The sequence below is a fragment of the Copadichromis virginalis genome, linkage group LG11 (genome assembly GCF_057382275.1).
Source record: "Copadichromis virginalis isolate Kocher_CV1m ecotype Utaka linkage group LG11, C_Virginalis_male_GT1.1, whole genome shotgun sequence".
Classification (NCBI taxonomy): Eukaryota; Metazoa; Chordata; class Actinopteri; order Cichliformes; family Cichlidae; genus Copadichromis; species Copadichromis virginalis.
This window is the reverse complement of record NC_140628.1, coordinates 29,708,569-29,727,760: the sequence shown is the minus strand read 5'-3', so window position 1 is coordinate 29,727,760 and position 19,192 is coordinate 29,708,569. Positions and strand designations below refer to the sequence as shown.

General features: G+C 41.7%; 1 long non-coding RNA gene across 4 annotated transcripts in view; it reads left to right on the top strand.

Moving 5' to 3' along the window:
• LOC146698995 (uncharacterized) overlaps positions 1 to 19,192 on the top strand; it is a 218,389-nt gene that overhangs the window by 38,917 nt on the left and 160,280 nt on the right. Inside the window, exon 3 of one of the 4 annotated variants that reach the window (XR_014922916.1) lies at positions 2,818 to 3,365. The exons of the other annotated variants lie outside the window; for them this stretch is intronic. This is a non-coding gene — a long non-coding RNA (uncharacterized LOC146698995). Of the gene's footprint in view, positions 1 to 2,817; positions 3,366 to 19,192 lie in introns of those variants that run through there. 4 annotated transcript variants of the gene reach the window in all.

Here is a 19,192-nt window from a genome sequence, read left to right as displayed (position 1 = left end):
TTGAAATTTTCCTACTGAATATACAAACACCACAGAATTGAAAGAAACTTTAAAAGCTTGCAAAAACATTATTAACCTGGCTTTTGTGGAATTAAAACATCTCTGTTCATTTTTTGAACTTTGAATTTCGGGTTCGGCCTTGCTTTAAGGTTTGAGCCTATGTGGCATGAGAAAAAAATTAAGTATTTGTCACTCATTTCCCTCAAGTCATTGAGATTTAAGGGATTTCCTTTGAGTTTTAATTACATTTTGAAGAGAAAATGTAGTTTTATGCCAAACTTGCTATACTCTTGAGCTAAAAAAACACTTAATCCTGGTATGATATCATATAGTCTTATAGTATACCTTTCGCTCACTCTTTGTGCGTGTTTGTGTAGTTTGTAAATGGTTAAATAACTCTTCCATATCTTGTTCACCAGGTAAGGTTCTCACCCTCCATTTCCATTCTTTTAATTCATACACAAAGATTGCTAAAAGAAGATATAAAATTAACAAAAAACATGAGTAAGGCAGATGAGGGAGGTGTTGGCCAGTTTGGTGTCTGCATAAATATTAATATCAGTACCCCTTCAGTGCCCTCAGAACCTCCTCCCCCAACCCTTTTCAAACCCCCACTGTGTATGTGTGTGTTTCTCTTTGACAACCTCAGGATGCATGTACAACGGCTCCTATGAACCGGGATGTCTTTTATTTCTCAGTCCAGTGCCTTTGCATCAACTGAGCGTGGCGTGGAGCGGGTGGCTGCCAGGTTTGGTTGGCTGCCTGCTTCGGCTGGCGGGACCAGCTTGTCTGTCTGCGCTGCTTGTTGTTTCGCCTGCTCTGCGCAGACGGTGCGGGTGAGAATGTCAATCCACAAAAGCAGCATGACTAGAGCTGTGTAAACAGTAAATAATAAACAAGTACTCTAATACATTATTGAGAGAATCACTTTAGGCAACTGGGACAGCATGAAACGCATACCCCCCCTACCCAACACCCCCTCCCTGTCTCTTTTCAAACTCGCACTCTTTATGTTTTGGGTCGGTGATGCTGCAGATAGGCTCTAGCACTGTACTGTAGCTTCATGTTTATCCGTTGACATGTGTTCTGCTCTCTTTATTTTAAGATGGTAATTCATTTAATATTACTGCACTGATAAATGGGGTTTTTGGCCTGCAGATTATTGTTGTTTTTGATGATTAAGTCTGTTAAGTTTGTTACATACAAGAGTCAAAAACTCAGGAAAAATCAGCAAATCTTTACTTTTGAGAAGGTTGTTTTTTAACCTTTCTGCTTCACGAATTAGTTTTGATTTTAAATTAAATTAACCAATTGGCGAATTGCTTCATCAGTACTGGCCACGTAAAATGTTCAAATGTTAGAATTTAATGATTTTTTTTCCACTTTGTCATTTTCCAGCAACAGTAAAATGGATAAACAGTTATAATCATGAACTAAAAGCAAAGCATTTTTCTTTTTTTTTTTGGCAGATGTTTGTGTAATATTTCTAGTAGCGAGTTGGATGATATTGTGTGAACATAAAACAGCACCTGAATCTACCTGCTTGTAGCAAATGGAATATCCTCCTCCAGTGGCTTATTGAGCAGAATAATTACATTGCCCATATTGAATTCCACTAATGCTCCAAATGTAGGTCTTATTTAATACCACAACTCCCCGAGGGTTCAGAGAATGATTTGGAGCACACTTCCTTTCACTGTATCTAATGTTCCAGATAGATTTGTATATAAAAAAAACACATCCAGAGTCACTGCAGTGGTAAACCTGGCTGAATTGGCCTGAAAGCTACCTGGGAATGTACTTATTATTTCTCTGAAAATCTCTGCGATAGATTTAACCACGGTGATTATTTTGCTTTCAGCCTGCCGTATATTCATATGGTGACTGCTCTGCTGTTCATTTCTCAGACTTTAACTGTTCACGCTTTTGAGGAAAATCATTAAGGTGCATATAAATCTACAAGAATCTGAGCTGTTGATGTACGTTTATGTAAACACATGCCACACGTAATGATTATGTGTAACGTAAGTCTTAGGGTTACGGTGTCTACAAATCCTTGAATGAAATTAAAAGCGATTAGGGGTGGGGATGTCTAATTTTCATGAAGGAACAATCACCATGTTTAGCTGTAGGGCTTTTAAATCATATCTGTGGCTTGTGGGGAGTAATACTCACAACAGCCTGAAGATGGCAGCCAAAACCTAGTTAGCTGTCATGTGAATTTGCCGGAGCGTTTTCAAAATATTACTTCATAGGTCAAATGTATCTTCTGTGGTAGAATCATGTCTTACCTTCATGTGTTCATATCACGTGAAATACGGCAGTCAGCGTAGCGGCAAGACAAATTTAAGCTTTGTTCGTTTTAAGTGAGATGCATTTTCAACGCGCTGCAATAAAGGGGAAGTTAAACATGATGGATGGCATTCAGAAAATACAGTAAAGTAGTTGCTGCAATGAAAACAGGAGAAAAAAATTGTATGATTGGATGGAAAACAAATTGAGGATGTCTGCTGTTTTATCAACACTTTCAGGGCTGAAAATGTAAAACTTGGGAGAGCGCTTCGGCTTAAAACATGAAAATTACTCGAGGTCTTTGTGCATTAAATAAAAAGGCAAAAGAGTTATGCTAATTTCTAATTAAATAAAGTGTGAATCTGTTTTCAATTAAACAGAAAAAATGAATAGTGGTGATGCAGGTAATTTGCTCCCAAATGGATTTTATCCACTGTTGCGGTCTCACCTTCCTAAGTTGAGTGTTGGCAAAAAACACATCAGCAAACCTCTTCTTTTTTTTTTTTTTTCTTTTTTTTTCCACAGCATGAAGAACTTTCCAGCAGACACTTCTCTGCATCAGCATCCCTCTTTCACCGGCTGTTCATCTCTCCATTCTCAGCTGAGACAATGGAGGGGAGGAGAGGAAACAATGGGAGGTTTGGGTGGACGAGTGAGAAGAAGGGAGACAGAGGGGGTTCACACACACACAGACACACACACGGGCGAGCACCCAGACAGAAGGAGGGTGGTGAAGAGGGAAAGGTCATGTGGGTCAGCGATCAGGCTCTCTTAATCTGTGTGTGCGTGTCTTTTGGGTGCGCTTGCATGACTGTATGGAACCCAACACACACACGCAGACATAACAGCATGGGCAGTCTGGGTCATGCCTGTCCCTTCACAGTCCACTGCGCCATTATTGACGGCTTGAACTGATACCCCAACAATGAGGGTGTGCACGGTCATATGTTGTGTGTGAATTTATGTGCACACGCTGGTGGATGTGGTGTAAGGGGATTGGTCGTTACTCTTAAAGATGTCAGAGAGATTCAGAGTCCAGATTCCTCTCTTTATTTCAACCTTCTTTTTTTTTTTTTTTGTTCCATCTTGCATTACACACACAAAGTCTCTGCTGACACACCAACTGCTGGTATTTTGCACACATGCACACGCAGGCACAATAGGAGCCGAGTAGGGAGCCGAGGAATGGGGCCCCTGTGGGAGGGGCCTCCTCCTGGTCCGAATCAATATATGAGAAGCCATGCAAGTATAACAGAATCATTACTCTCACAGGGCTTAGGAGGGTACAATACACAGTATGGTTTGTGTGTGTGAGATAGTGTTTACATGTATGCTTTGACGCCTGTTGTCTCCATCCTGCTGGTGTCGGGTTTTTTTCTTTCTTTTTTAATAAAGCCAACTTTCTTTGATATCATTAGTATTAAGTCAGAGGATTGTCATTGTGCAAATTCATCGCTGGCTCTTCAGCTTATTCAGTAGTCTTTCCTCCTACACAGAACAGTATAACAATGTAACCGCACACACCTAAGTACCCACTGTCAAACATGTGCAGTGCTGTGGGTTCAGCGCAAAGAACAACAATCTACCGCTGCCTGAACCTGTGTCTAACAAGACTTTGTATTCTTCTCACTAATCATGATTACTGCCACAATCTTCCCCTCCAGCCCACCTCTTTCTACCCCCTCACACATCAGTGACAACCTCCTTTCATCTGCCGACGTTCAGCCCCACATCTACAATGTATTTACAAGGTCTGAAATGAACAGAGCAATTATTATCAGTCATGCTAATTCTGCAGATAATGATCAAAAGCCGAGTCCTGCTCCTCTTTCTTCTTCCTATCTCCCTCTCCGCCTGCTCTGGGGAGCGAACAGCGGTGACAAACCTCCCCTTTTATTATTTCATGGCCTGTTTAAAGATTTAGTGAGGCCCACAAACCACTACTTTTAATGACCAATTAACAGGAGCAAAGCTCTCTTCGGAGCACCGCGGCCTCGTTCAGGATTTGCTAGAGTAAACAGTGGCGCGGCGTTGGTTGTGCTGGTAGTGGTGGTAGACAGGGTGTATGTCTCGTTACCGGCTCACTGTTCAAACTCGCGCACGTACAACCAGCCATGCACTCACACACACACATACACGCACACACAAGCCCTCTGCTCCACTGCTTATTAAAACCTGGAGGAGCAGCAGTGCTTACCAAAACCTTGAGAGAGAGAGTCAGTCAGCAAGAGACAGAGTGAAGAGTCCCGCTCCCACTGGGTATGTGTTTTTTTTTTTTGTTTTTTTTTTTCCACTGCCCCTTTTTTTTTTCTTTTTAAGAAGAAGGGGCGAAATCTAAAATGATAAACCTTGCTACATCATGAGCTTAGCTAAAACTGGTCCGAGAGCCAGTGAAACGGCGTTGAAAAGAGAGTAAATGAGTAGAGCCTGGATCATTAGCATTGCTCAATAATGTAGCTGGGGGGTAGGACAGCACCACTCAAGGCCACAGGCTTTCTGAGCGGCTAATTTGGACCCGTCTTGTTTATGGGTATGGCAAGCAGGCCCCTCAAGATGACTGTCAAGCTGAGGCTCGCTCCCCAAACTAAACAAACACAAATGAATACACACCAGTAGAAATCCAAAACATGCATGGCTGATCAAGCATATTCCGAAGCACATCCATGGATGGTTCACTACTGTAACTTCTTAGCAGCTGGGTTTTGAAGTTTGCACAAAGTTATTTAAACTCGTCCGTGTTGCAGTTTTACTAGGAATACCTTTTAAAAACAGTTTTAGCTCAAAGACAAAGCAGAAATTAAAACGTGCATTTTTGTTATGTGTGGAATTTAATATAACGGCTACTTGTAAAGCCTTTTAAAGTATCTTGCAAAAACACAAGAGATGTAGCTTCTCAGTGATTTAAACTTTGGAGTCTTTTTTTTCTAATTTCTCTCTTATAGGTACACATATGATAACATTTTTTGGATCGCATGCATTTCAATTGTTGTTTTTCTTCTTTCTTCCGTTTATGTCTGCCCTCCTTCTATTTTGATTTTGGATGTTCTTTACTTTGCTGATTAACCTAACAGTCCTTTGCAATGCCATCCCTATGCCTCCTTACCTTTTCCCCATTACAAATCAGTGTTGTACTGTGTGCATATGCAAACCTGTATTTACATTTACTGCGCAGTGTCTCCATCAGCACATTGTAGTGTACAGAACACACAAGGAGACGAGGTATTGTCTAGCAGAAGAGGTGTTGTGGAGGATCAGACAACCTGGTTAATAAGACAGTGTCTTGATTGTATTTGTTTTCCATTTGTCTCTCATGGTTTGCATTAAAGACGCTCAGCGGTAATTAAGCCACTAAGTGAAACTGAAACAGGCGAGTCATGGGGTGAGCTCCAAAGCAGCATTATGAGATGAGAACAACAGGCGCAGAATGACAAGAGCTTGGTAGAACAATGCACGGAAATGGAAATCCCCCCATCAGGAATATCCTATTGTACCAGAAAGACAAAACTAGAATAGACAAAGGGAAAAGACGGAAATAAAACCACAATGTTGAATTGATGCCAAGTGTTTAGCATAATATAATAAAAGCGTGGTGTTTATCGGTGCATATGTGTACCAATATTGTAAGAGGTATAAAAGCAAGGCAGTCAGGTAAATATGGTGTGTGGGAGGTTGCAAGTTGAAAGAGGGCACATAAAAAGCTACATGTTAAATCAATACATATGTAGCAATGCACTGATATTCCAGAGAGGCTGGGATTATGGCCTCTCTGGAGTATAAAGTGTGTGTTTTCAAAGCAAACAACCCTCCCAAAGTCTTGGTCTCTTAGCTTTAAAAATAAAAATCATGTAAACTTTTAACTTTACTCTTCTCCAGTGTACGTTTTACTTGCAGCCAAGTGAAGCAAGTGCATTTCATCCTAAGAAATCTGGAAAAAAATGCCCATCAAATATAGACAAATATTAACAGTATACAGGAAAGAGGAAAACAAATCCTCATTTATGACAATATAATCAACACACCTCAGGGGCTTTTACTTGATAAATTGCTTAAATGAATTATGTTATGTTCTGTGGGTCTAAATGATCTATATTTTTCATTTCAGCACTGATGTATACCTAAAAATGATGAGATAAAACATAGTTTCATTCAGCAACTCCGTCCCAACACCTCCCTCAGAAGGTCCAAGAGCAGGGTGAAGACCCTTCGTCAGCCTTTCTTGGATTCCCCTATTTACTCTACCTTACTTCCCCCTTCTCTCCCCACTTACCCAATGAACCCCAGCAGCAAATCAATGGCCAGGGATAAACACAAATCCCCCACAGAGGTGACTTATAGAAAACAATTTGAACCTGCGGACCCCTCTTAGGCAGTCCTACCCAGCCTTTTTACAGTATGGTTTTAACCTCAAACCTTCTCTGTCTGGCAGTCAATTGAAATTAGATTCCCAGGTAGAAGCGAAGGAGGTGCAGAGATTCGGGAAGAGTGTCAGGAGTGACGTTTCTACTAGTAACACATCTAAATAAACAGTTTGCTAATGGTAACAAATGGTGCTGCATTCAAAGGAAAAGGGGCTCTTTTACTTTAAAGTGTCATACAGATAGATAGATAGATAGATAGATAGATAGATAGATAGATAGATAGATAGATAGATAGATAGATAGATAGAAGGGGTGCAACAATACTCGTATCGATATTAAACCGTTCGATATAGTGCTTTCGGTTTGGTACGCATATTTATCGAACGATACAAAATTTTTTATTTATTTTATCAACTTTTCTTCTGACGATGCTGTCTGTGTTGAGCGCTCAGTGGATCTGCGTTCGACTACTCCGCCTAGGCTGCACTGTCGAGTGCAGATCCACTGAGCGCAGCGCAAGCTAGCGAGACAGCTAAGCTCGTTGCAACATGGCAAATTGAACCTCCCCCACCCTCATTCAGATGTGACGTTTGGAACTATCTTGGTTTTCATGTGAAGTATGACCCTGATGGTAAGCGCGTCATGGACAAAAGTAAAACAGTATGTCAGATGTGCCACGCAATGCTCAATTGGTGGGAACTAGTGCGTTAGCGCAGTTAGCTTGTTAACGTGTTGACGCCGCCCAGCCCCACGCACGGGGCGATCCACGGTAACTTGTTAACGAAGATTTGCCGCGTTATGGCGTTAACGTCATTTTAACGAGATTAACGCTGACAGCACTAGTGGGAACACAAAGAATATGACTGCACATTTACACCGACATCATCCTAGTGCAAAGACAAGTGGAAGCAGACAAAAACAACAAGCACGCATGCTACAAACTTTACCCGAGTCCTTTAGACAGCCGTTAGTACATGATTCTATTTATGGGGACCTGATATGTTTAATATGCTGCTGAGAATATAGCCCAGAAGAAGCATATGGTATAGCTTTTATTTTGGAAAGACCCATTTCTCTGTAATAAACTCTCTTTTCCAAAGATGAGCGATTTCTCGATCAGATAGATTTATTTATTTTTGTTATTTTGTTGTTTCAGCAACACAACATTTTAAAACTGTACTTTTGAGTTAAAATATATATTTATAATTTTAATAAATGAAAAATAAAAAAATGCATGAACATTTTTTTGTATCAAAAAAATATTGAACCGAACCGTGAATTTTGTGTATCGTTGCACCCCTAATTAGTAGATAGATAGATAGATAGATAGATATAGATATATATTAGTAAATATTGTAGATATTGATATTATTGAAGAAACAGATTTTTTTAAATTACTAGAAAATAAATAAAAATGTCTGTTCAGCAAAGTGTCAGTATTAGTCTCATTCTTTTGCACACACACACAACAATTGTATTGGACCCAGTGATATGCAAAAATAAACATGATGTGCAAGATCTAATGAGATCAAGTTTGAGGAAGATGCAGAGATGAGGCCTTGGTTTCCTCAAGGGAAGACCTGGGCCCAGGGGTTGCACCGGGTAACTCTGGTAGGCAGCAAGAGAGTTAGAGGAGCTCAGGTGAAGAGGCTGTGAGGAGGAGGTGGGTAAGAACAGGACCTTGTGCTGAGTGGGCCCTCAGAGGGCTCCATCCCCTACTTCCAGATTTAGTGAGGTGGTGGGAGGGTGGGGAGGAGGGTGGGTTTGCATTACCTATTTCTTTATTCTACTCATCCCCCCCCCCCTTACTCTCTCTCCCTAAGTCTCCGGCTCTGTCTCTCACTCTCTCTGGTCATGCTAATTGCTCCCAAGGTCAGAGCTTCGGCTGCTCTTCACCGAATGCCCACCCCCAGCCCTGGCTTTGAATGGCATGTTTTGATCAGGCCTAATTTGATTGGTCGATGCTGTCTGGGGTGGATAGGGACAGCACTTTACAGCCCACTGCTTTTGATGTGTGTGGATGTGTGCATGTGTGTGCGTGTCAGGGTGATGCATGTCAGGTTATGAAGTGTCTGTGGATGAGTGCATGAGAGTGTTACACGTCAGTAGGGAAGTGTTTTTTGAGGGGTGTCAGAGTGTGTAAAGGGGAGTGTGTGTAAAGGGTGGTTTATGTCACGGGCGAGGGTGATTTTGTGTACTTGAGTGTCAAGGAGAGTTTGATGTGTTTTGATACAGCATATGGCAAGGATATTGGGAAATGTGGGCTGACATGTGTTGAAATGCTGCTGTTCAAATAGCAACCTTCATGTTGTCGATACCTGACAAAACTCGAAGCGTGCAGTGTGTACCACGGTGTAAGTTGTATTAATAAACTGCTCTTCTGATAAGGATTGAATGCTGGGTGAATGGTTAACGTTCACCACTTCATTTCTCAACAAAAAATAAAACTGTGATTATGAAACAGTAATTTACTTGAATAGTAACATCATTGCTGAAATAATCCCTTTATTTTACTCTGGTTGGCATTTTTTTTTTAAAGAAGTGATTGTTTATTGGACAGAAAACTGACCCACAGTAAGTTCCACATGCTTAATTAGAATTCAAATTAATGTCATGTTAATAGAATCATCAGATTATTGATATTGTGTTTGATGTGATTGTTTAGGTTACCCTTGACTCTAGTATAACAACTTTTAATACCCAAAAGACAAACTGTAAAGGAACTCCAGTGATACAATGTCAACCATTTATAACTGCAAAGATTGCTGAATTTGTTCATCTGAAAGTCCAAGTTGCCAAAATATTAATCAAATCAGCAAATTCAAAATTTAGCATATGGATCTAAAATACTCAAAGTAACTTGAATGGTAACAGGACACAGAAGAAGGAATAATAATATCCCGTCTTCCACTAATGGCAGAAAAATTGTTTGAAAACGCAGACCAACTTTTTAAAAGTGTATCTGAACTCTGCACATCACTTCCACATAAAGCCAGTGGAAAAGAAAGGAGTTTTGTTTTAACTCATTTCACCTCTGTCCTGCCAGTTACGTCTGGATGCCTTAAGTGTTTCCCTCCCTGGGGTTCAGAAACAGCAACATCCCTTCTGTGGGTCTCCCTGTCTTAGCTACACTCAGTTCCCCTGTGAGTGCTAGTGCACTAGGTACAGTAGGAAGTCCTAGCATTTCAAACAGGCCATGTGTGTCTGCTATCTGACAGCAGCGCTGATCCGGCCCCTATGAGTGAGATTGATAGGGCCTGTGATCAGGGACGCCGCGCTCCCTCCATCGCCGGCGAGATGGATCACATCACACTGCCGTCTCCTCTGCTTCCAGGATAAATGAACTGAGGGGGAATCTATCACTCCCCACGAAAGAGAGGGAGAGAGATCGGGGGACAGAATACCTTACAGAGATACTGAGGAGGATGCAGAAGTAGGAAGTGTAGGAAAAAAGGTGGGAAGTACAAAAAAAGCCCAAAACTGAGACAGAGGGAATAGTGCAAGGAATAAAAAGTGATTTGGGCCGAGGCAGAAAAGGGAAGTGGAGGAAAAAAAGGTTGTATGATGGCGACTGCCCCAGCGGCCTGCTGCTAGGTCAGCCCCCTTCCTTGCCCCCAGTCCCCTCACAGGTTAGGTGTTAGGGTGTGGGCTTTTTTTGTGCTCGGCTGTCAGCCAGCTATTTGTCACGGTGAGCGATCTGATGCTCTGCTGAATCAATCACACAGGAGCGCTGTGGGTTGCGCGTGCTATATACATGTGTCTGAACATGAAATCGTGTTTGTGCGTATAAATACATGAATATATGTGCATGGAGGCACAAAGCCGCGAAAAGAAGCACATTGCTCTCAACAGGAGGCCATAGCGGACATGCTCTGCTCTTACTTGCACCGGGAAAAGAAATGCATTAGGTCTAGAACAGGTGTTCTCGAACTTCTTCTTCTTTTTTTATTATACTTTCCAGTGGTCACAATCATTACTCAGCCCCTAGACTCCCCTCTTGCTCATTTGGCCTGGCATAAATTAGTCTTTGTCATGGCTGATTGGGAATAGGCACCTTATTGCATTAGGCCATGGCTTATTAAGCAAATGCTCTTAAGACAGGCCTTGCTTAACTGGGTGACAGCTTCTCAATTAGGTCGTCTGTGAAAAATACCCAAGCTAATTGCCCACAAACGTGAGGCTGAGAATCGGATTAGAACTTATTTTGTTTGACTTGTGTGGACATATTTTCCTTTGAGTTGACAGGTGTCATGGAGCTCAAAGTGGCTGTGCATGCATCAGTGAGTGCTGAAGCATTTGTAGTTATTTAGACGCCCCCCCCCCCCCTTCCCCCCTTTTTCTATTTTTTGTGTGTGCGCTCGCGTAAGACAGTGCACTTCAGAGTGTGTTTATGCATGTGTGTGAAGAGATAACTGACACTTTCTGCCTTTGCCGGATATAGTGCTCATGAGATCCCCTTCTTCTCCTCTCCGGTTGAAATGACAGCTTCAAAAACCTTTCCTCAATGATAATAAGTGACTGATTGGTGAGTCCTTAACTTCCTCTGCCTCCTCCAATAATCCCAACATGGCTCTCAAGTGGCTCTAGGCTGTCTTTATGAGTGCCTGCTTGCGTACTTTATGATTGCCTGATGTGAAAATGGCAACGGTGGTATGAGGGGGTAATTTGTCGGAACCCAACAAAGAAATGTTGTAACAATTAATCACGGGGTGAATACAGAAGAACGTGGTACAGTAATTATGTTCATTAAGTGGCGAGCACAAGAGCAATTATCTGGCATCAGCTTGGGTTGTTACAGTCATGTCAGGCCGAGATGTTGTAATAACTCACTGCTTTCAAAGGGTTATCCCCTCTCATTTAATACCGTGCGATCAGCAAGAAAACGTATGTGTATCCAGTTTGGAGCAGGATGGCCACAGTTTTGTCACGTGGTTGAGAAGATATGCTGCTATATGCCCTTGAGTTTGTATACAAATCCAGTGAACTGTGCATCATTACTAATAAATAGACTCTGAATGTGACTAATTGCTTCTCCTTCATCTCCATAAGAGAAATGCATTGTTGTTATACAATAGATGTAGTGTAACGGCAATTTGAACCACTTTCACTCCAAGTACGTGCAGTTGAGTTGTGTTTATTGCAAAGAGTGCCCCTTTGTTAAAAAAAAAAAAAAAAAAGTAAAAATACTTGAAAAATTAAATATTCCAGCTGGTGGAATGTTTTATTCCTTGCTGTGGGAATTTTTCATTGCTGTTGCTGTTTAAATCCAGTTTGAATCAACACCTGTTTAGATTCCTTCATCAGCTGATACAGTGTGCACTACTTATTGAGATACAGCTGAACACTTTGTCTAACATCTGCCTCAACTCCGCTATCTAATACCACCACATTCTTTTTAAGGTCCTTACTGTATAATTTTTATATGTTTTATTTATTTGAATCGTTTTTTTCAGGCTTCAGGCTGCTGTAACACGGTAATTTCCCAACTTTGAGGTTTAATAAAGTATTTTTTGTGCTAGTTTATTTTAATCTTTGTCTTCTTATCTCCTTCTCCCTTTCTTTTTCTTCTTTTTTTCACCTTATTCACCTTCTTGATGGGACAATGAAAGGACTATCACCTTGAGGTTAGATTTTGGTGTCCCCCAAAACTAATTCAGGTCAAACTACTGTGCCAAACAGCATGACTCCATTAGACAGATGATTTTTAAAATACCATGCAGGAACTTGTATACGCATTTGTTCATAAATGGCATCTAAAATCTAAATAAATTTTTATTAGATAAATAATCAGTGCATTACAAATTGCGATTTGGTGAATACTTTTTTCTCCTGTCACTTTTACATGAATGGTTGCTCTGTTAGGGAAATGATGTCAACAGGCGTGATGTGAGGGAATAGAAAATGATATCATGCAAGAGTTGAGACCTGATTAGTTAAAAATGGATACTGGTGAATAGAAATTCCAGTTTTTCATGAAAGACATTCATGATGTAGACACAAAAACCCATTAAAAGAAATAAGTCTGCTTAAAGGAAAAGTTGAATACTACACGTTCTCTGCCCTGTAGTGTGCGAAGTGGGCATGACTGGTTGTGATGTAGGGAAAGGAGCTATTCAGCAAACTGACAAGCATATTCCTTTAGTATCATACTGTATTAAATAGTTCCGAGTGTGGCACAGAGATAAGAGTTGTTGTCGACAGAAAACAGAGTTATGACTCATTTCTGTTCTCTCCTAAACAAATAGAAAAAAAGATGAGTTACCACCACACCTGCAGGAAAAAAACAACAAAAAAACCCACCTCACTACACCTGTATGAAACTCCTAGCGATGCTTGACTGATGTATACCTACTCCCCATCTGACTTACAGTGAAAGAGACCTGCAAGCCCCAGTGAATCTTTAAACAACGGGCTAAAACTTAAATCCTTACTCACAAATCCCAGCCTTGTAGATACAAAACCTGGAAATAGCATCGGACTAATTAAGCTGATTGGCTCTGTCTGTCCTGAAAGAAGGGCGGCCTGCCAATCAAACATGGATGTTTCTGCTGTAACAAACTCTGGCAACATTTTTTCTTCTCCACTTGAAGCCGGGGGAAGAATCAACCTGACAGTGGAGCGTGTGATTGGACAGAACAGTGCAGGCTGTAGCTGTCAATCAGTCAGTGAGGAGTTGAGTATTTCTGACCCTTCTCACCACGCTGCACACCTCTGAAGCTTCCAGGCATGAAAATAATAGATGCTTAGAATAAGGACTCCCAGTGTAATTATACAAACCTGCAGAAGAAGCGCAGTTCTCCACATTGTGAACACATTGTGCGCTCAGTTCTTTTCTGACATACTCTCTCCTCTTTCTGTGGTTGAGAAAACATCTGCAGGTATCTGTGCTCTCGAGGAGGGCAAGGCAAGAGAAAGATAAATAGCGTGGGCTTTTTATCACCAAAGCCCTCTTGCAAACAGACAATAGCCACACAGGTCTTATTTTAGTCACTGTCTTCTTTGGCTGCCAACAGTCTCAAGCTCCCTCTCTCCCATTTCCCTTTTATTTTCTTGTGTTTTTCCTTGGGCACAGTTTTCTCTCCCTCTCTTCCCTTTTCTTCCCTTCTCTCTCAATTGCAAGCCTATTTGGAACATGTTTGTTTTCACGCTTTCTCCTCTCGTTCTCAATCTCTCCCTCCCGCTCATTTCCTCTTGCCTTCCCCACCTCCCTCTTCTCCTTCATGTGTGTTTGTGTGTGTGTGTGTGTGTGCGCTGTACATCCATCGATGGATGCGAGGCGTGTATAACCTCAGGTAAGCTCAATGAAGCAGCCTGACTAGCCAGTGTGTCTGTGGGAGGCTCTGGCTCATCTCTGCCTGCATCCCTGTAGCCTTAATCTGTGACAGACCATTTCATAATCACAGCCAAGGGGGCTTCTCTCTCTCTCTCTCTGTGGCTCTCGCTCCTCCTCCTCCTCCACCTCCTCCTCTTCTTCTTCTTCTCCTTCTTATTCCTGTGCTCCTCATCTCCCTCTCTGCCTCTTCCTTCTTCTCTTTCTTCCTCTCCCAAAGTGCAATAATTCACAGGCATGCACCCTCCCACAGGCGGATTAGCAGGCGGCGTGCTCGTCCTACATAATCGCAGCACAATGAGCCCATACGTGCTGCCGCCACAGCCACGCCATAGGGCACAATGCATCTGTGCCGTCCCCCCCGCACCAAATGACATCTAGCTTCCACCACCTTCGGTGCAGGCAGGCCAGCAAGGAATCAGCGTTCCTATTTGGTCCCCTGTGGACTAAATTGGAACTGGATGCATTAATGAAGAAAGACGTACTTTTACAAACTCTTTGTGTTTCACTTGAAGTCACTTCTTACTAGAGTCACGTGTCAATAGTTAGATTCTTAGACCTTGCCAGTCAGACTCTGAATTAGTTTGTGTCTCCATGTGTTGATAAGTTTGTTACAAGTAAAAAAAAAAAAAGGCAAGGAAACAATTTTGGTGGGCATTGTTTTGGATTTCACATATGACAATTCAGCGAACACACTTGACTGCACTGAGCTTGCCTCTAAATTCTTCCGTGAGCCCAGCTGACTACACTGTGTAACATTAACATATTGTAAAAAAGGAACAAGCGTCTTATGATTCATTTTCATTGTCAGAATAATAGCTGAGCCGATTAGCAGCATTGTTGCCATTGGAGAGGCAAAACATCATTACGCTCCTCAATCTGTTTGAGTAATTAAACCATTTGGGAGAATAATTTCATGTGTTTGCTGATTCAGTCAGAGGAGGGAAAAAAACTGCTGTGGAGCACTGCAGCTATATGTAATGTTACATTTATGTATTAGCTTTAAAGGGCTTAAGTGTGAAGCTGTGCACAACTGCTCTGGTAACGGAATGTCAAATAGGATCCATCGCTCCATTCCAATGCGTTTCATATAATACTATAATGAAAGGCAAGGATTTATACCGCATTAGTATCAAGCTCCATCAGATTTAAAGCCATAAATCCATTCTATATCCTCCAAGTTTTCCTCTAACATTTTCCGGGCGCTTAATTTAATTTTCTCTGAAAGTGCCAGGCAACCGCTGTTCTTTGGTGTCAGGTGAATGAAATAATTTGCACATACTTTGTGCCTAAACTGTGGAAATCCAGAAGGCAATTGCTTGCTTTGCTATATCACACAAACACACCAGATCTCCTTTTTCCTGATGCTCTGTTGTTGAAAATGTGCTATTAGGCTTACTTTCAAAGTGTGCAGCTGGAATAACTGTGACTATCCTATTTGATTTATCCAGCTTCATCTAAACCACATCTGCTGTGGTACTTCTGTAAAAGCCATTCTCTGTCTTTCACGTTCATTCTATAGCATGAGACATACATTAATCTCTCTTTCAGCAGGGTCCAAATCAGACCGGTACAGGTTTCTTGAAGACTTGGCCTGTATGTAAAACACAGACACATTCAGCGTGGTATAGCTTCCTCTCCTCCTCTTATCCCTTTCTATTTTGCCAGCTCAGCACAAGCCCACACTGCGGTAATCCCTCACAAGTCAGGACAAAATGAGGGACACAGGGTGGGTTGCAGCTGGAACATGCACGGCCATGCATAAGAGATCTCTTAGATTCTGCCCCTACCTTAGCTTACCGACTGACGGAGAATGAATTAGCAATTAGGCAAACCATGTGGCCCAGTGTGTAAGCGCTTTCTACGGTGTGGGACTTTTCATGCATGCAGGTTTAAACACAAAGGACTTCATTAAAAGTATCACAGCCCGATGATGCTCGCTATATGTAATCCACATGCATGTTCACCCCTTTCTGCTTTGCAGCTCCAAACAGGGTTGCTAATGCTTATTTGTGTAGAGGTAGACGCTGAAATGCACAGCCATTAAGGACGCATGTATGGTTTGAAGATGTGCACATTAACATTTAAACACATAAGCACTGTTTCGCATGGATATTGATGAAATATTTCTAAGAACCCTAACAAATCTTCTCTTTTTTTAATAATAATTATAGTTCTAGTGTCAAATCTGTAAATTAGTAAAGGCAACGTTGACAGGGTCAGTGTGGCCACTTATAGGATAGTGCTGTACATGCATATTAGCTAGGTTAGCTAGCCTTTGTACTAACAAAATAAAAGAACATCCAGTTTAGAAGTACAGTATATGCAAGTCATAAGAGTTAATCTTGTAGGTTGGTGCGGCTAAACATCGGTAATGTTATGCTGCTGTTGTCTCACTTTTTGGTTTTGCTCGTCTCTCTCGCTTTCTCTCTCCCTCCCTCGCTCATGTCAGTCTGCTGATTTATGGCTCTGTTTAAGTGAAGGCCACACGTATCTCCAGACGCTGCTATTTGTTTCAGCTCGGCTTCATTTTTCCACTCTACCCCCTTTGAAGGCAGCGAGGAACTAACAAAAATTAACCCTTGGCTCTTACGCACGCAGCAAAGTAGGTTTTGTGGCTCTTCCCAGGGTTGTAGCTGCATCAGGGAGCTTGACAGGGCTGCACGGCAACTCCTTGGTTGCTCTGACAAAGCGCCTAGTAGGCCCGGTCCTCTGCTTTTATTGTCAGGAGTGCGTCGGAGATGTAGAAAAATGACATGCCACAAGGATGCCATTAATAATGCTCACACACACGTTTTTCTTGACGTGGGGAAAAATGGCCGACGTCACAAGGCCCTTTTATCAGCCTAATTTCATAAGAGGATTTCATGTCTGAGCAGGGAAAAGTGGCTATTTTTCTTCTTCTTTTATCTTGTAAACAGCCATTACTTGGAGAGGTATACAGGCCTGCTCTGGCAGTAAGTGGATATGAATTTCAAGACCAAACCATCCTTTTATATCAGCCACTCTCACAAACACTTTGACATAATCGTGACATCAGATAGGCCTTACTTGTTTTGTTTTTTTTAAACTGCACTTGAATTCTAGCCGTGCCATAATTCAATGCATTTTCTTGATGAGACTTTTTTTCCTTCCTTTTGGTGATACTGAAAATTAGTTCTTATTGATTTTTCCAGCAAACTAAAGCAATTGTTTGACTAAATCAAAGAGGCAGCTGGAGCCACAATTACATATTGTGAGTGTGATTGTGTTGCCATTGATTCTAAATGTCTAAAGCACTGAGAGGGATGTGTCTGAGTTGGCTTTAGGTAGTATTGTGGCTGTTAGTTTCTTCTGCTATGCAGTATTATACTATATTTGCACTTCTTCTTGTGCTTTTCTCATCTGTACCTTTTTGTAGGATGGTATGGAGGAAGCTGTTGTTTACCAAGATAAGCTGCCCATTGTCTCTGGTGGGAATTCCCTGTGGGAAAGAGTGCCACGGGAACACGACTTCAGCATGGCATGAGAAACTAACCGCAGAGCTGCTAGACTCACGTGGTGGGGCTTCTGTCTATCCACTGGGATCTGGTGCCAGGGGTAAGATGTCATCCCCTGGGACAGCGAGAGATGGTAAGATAGAGACAACAAAAGGGAGAACGGGAAAGACTGGCACAAAAAGAAGAGAAAAGGGGACGGATAACACATGACAGTAAAAGGAAAATCAGTATAACTGGCAGGTAGGAGCAGACAACTATAACAAATTTAGATTAAAAAAAAAAGGGAGATAGAAATAGATGATTAACTGAAGAAGAAAATCAATGACAGGACTGGAATTAATCTTTATTTACTTGGCATGTTTAACTAATATAGGACAACAACAGTAGAGAGAGGAAAAGAGATGGACAGGGATACATCAGAATGGAATAAGAACCAAAACGCCAGTCTAAAATATTCCACTCCCCCTCCCATCATTTCTAAAACAAGGCTTCCTGTTGTATGACCTAACCCTCTTGCACAATAGAGTTAGCTAGAGCCTGGCTATGCCTGGGGCTGGAGTAGAAGGTGTACCCCAGCTCAGGTGTGTTGGTAGTAGACGCAGGGCACTGACATTGTGGGTTAGTCTCCTGTCTGGATGCAACTTGACAGCAGCAATGCTTGCAGGGCCCAGTTGGCAGGTTTGGTGCTAAGGGCCTTATAGTGAACCCGAAGTGCACAGGACTCAAAGGGGATAAAAGCGCACGAAACATAACTGAGTCACATCTCAAGTCAAACAGGATGAACTGTTGGTCAATCACTGTCAGTCCCCGTTGCTCTGCCGATTCATAATGACAGCAACAGACAGCCTAGTAGACTGCGTGTGCTCAGTTTTGAAATTAAATTCAGGTAGCGTTATTAGAGCGAAATTGTCTACTTACTTTTGTATGACATACACCAGTGGCAGTCATAGAATCACATTACCATACCCTTGTTTGTTACTGCGCTTTTTTCCTTTCCCAGTTCACAAATGAAAATCACACTTGTTTTTTGAAGATGGAGATTTAATGGCTTTGCGTAGTTTAGCAGCATTGCACTACTTTGGAAGAGGTTGAAATGCCATTGGTTAAGATAATGGAAGAGAGAGATGTAAAGTTCAGTGGAAGAGAGCCTAATGCCTTCTTAAGGTGAGCCATTTTAGCACGCAACCACATTTGTATACGTCTGTGTATTTACCCGCAAAGGGAGGGAGGTGACCTTTCCATGTGGAGATGGCGTCTGCATGGAAACGCTGCTTGCTGCATCCTAATGGCCACCTAGGGCCAACTCGCCTCCACGTCTGTCCTGATATTTGCCTAAACGTGGGGTGGGTGAAAGTTTTTTTTTCTTACCCCTCCCAGAAATATTTACTGAGAATTACTAGTCAACAGAAGTGAGGAGAGAGGAGTGAGTAGATGGGAATGAGTGTTATAAGGTAAATGTGGTATTAGGCATTCTGTGAATCTGTTAAAGTTAACAATGTTTACAGTGTATTAATTGGAGCTATAGTAGCAAGTGCTACTTGTTTAGTTTAGTGGAAAGATACAACAATGTATGCACAACTGTGTTTATGCACAGCTGAGTGAACTCATTTCCAAGGTTATATAACCACTATTGCTGTATTGGCAAGTTTACATACATTAGTAAACTATAACTGAGCACACAGTCAAATATTAGGCTGATGAATTGGTTTGTACCTCCTACCTGAACATCGTGC